This window comes from Sinocyclocheilus anshuiensis, unplaced genomic scaffold (genome assembly GCF_001515605.1).
Source record: "Sinocyclocheilus anshuiensis isolate Anshui unplaced genomic scaffold, SAMN03320099.WGS_v1.1 scaffold948, whole genome shotgun sequence".
Classification (NCBI taxonomy): Eukaryota; Metazoa; Chordata; class Actinopteri; order Cypriniformes; family Cyprinidae; genus Sinocyclocheilus; species Sinocyclocheilus anshuiensis.
The window spans coordinates 695,246-695,962 of NW_015549709.1; positions in this window are offsets into that span (position 1 = coordinate 695,246).

Sequence of the window (717 nt, forward strand, 5' to 3'; positions counted from 1 at the left end):
CTTTTATAAAGAATATCTCTTTGGATTTGAGACTTTAGTCTTTGCAACTTTACAGATCTTCTTTATGCACCAAGAGCTGGTAACACTCCAAAGAGAAAGGAAAAATTTAAATCACATCATATGACCCCTTTAAAGAATCATCATTTACACATGCAAAATTAAAAGCAACTCACCATACTTTCAGTGGTTCCTTCAGTAATGTAACTAACAGTTGTGCCTCCTTTCTGCAACAGACCTGCTGTGCCCCTGCCTGTTTATTCTGCATATATCCGCTGTGGGTGTGTTTACATGCCTCAGCCTGCTCTCATAAGCCACGGTATCAGCCAATAATATATCAATCATTCTGGAAGCCTCACACAGTCACTTTAAAGAAATAATTCCCCAAAAATCTAAAATGTGTTGAAGATGTGCTCACCCTCCAGTGAAAAAGTCCATCTCCTGTTGTCCTCTTACATCAAAATCCACCCACATATTTGTTTAGAGCTATTTTGGGTTGTAAACGGTGCTTGATCTGTGCAGAATTCTCTCCTGATTCAGATGAGATGACTGGAGAAAGCAATATTATGGATTATGGATATTTTGGCCAGAAGCAATGGTTTGAAGTTAAAAACGTCTTCATGGATTTGTTTCTTACAAACACACAGCTTTTTGCTTCTCAAGACATTAATTGATGGACTGGAGTGGTGTGGATTATTGTGATGTTTTTATCAGCTGTTT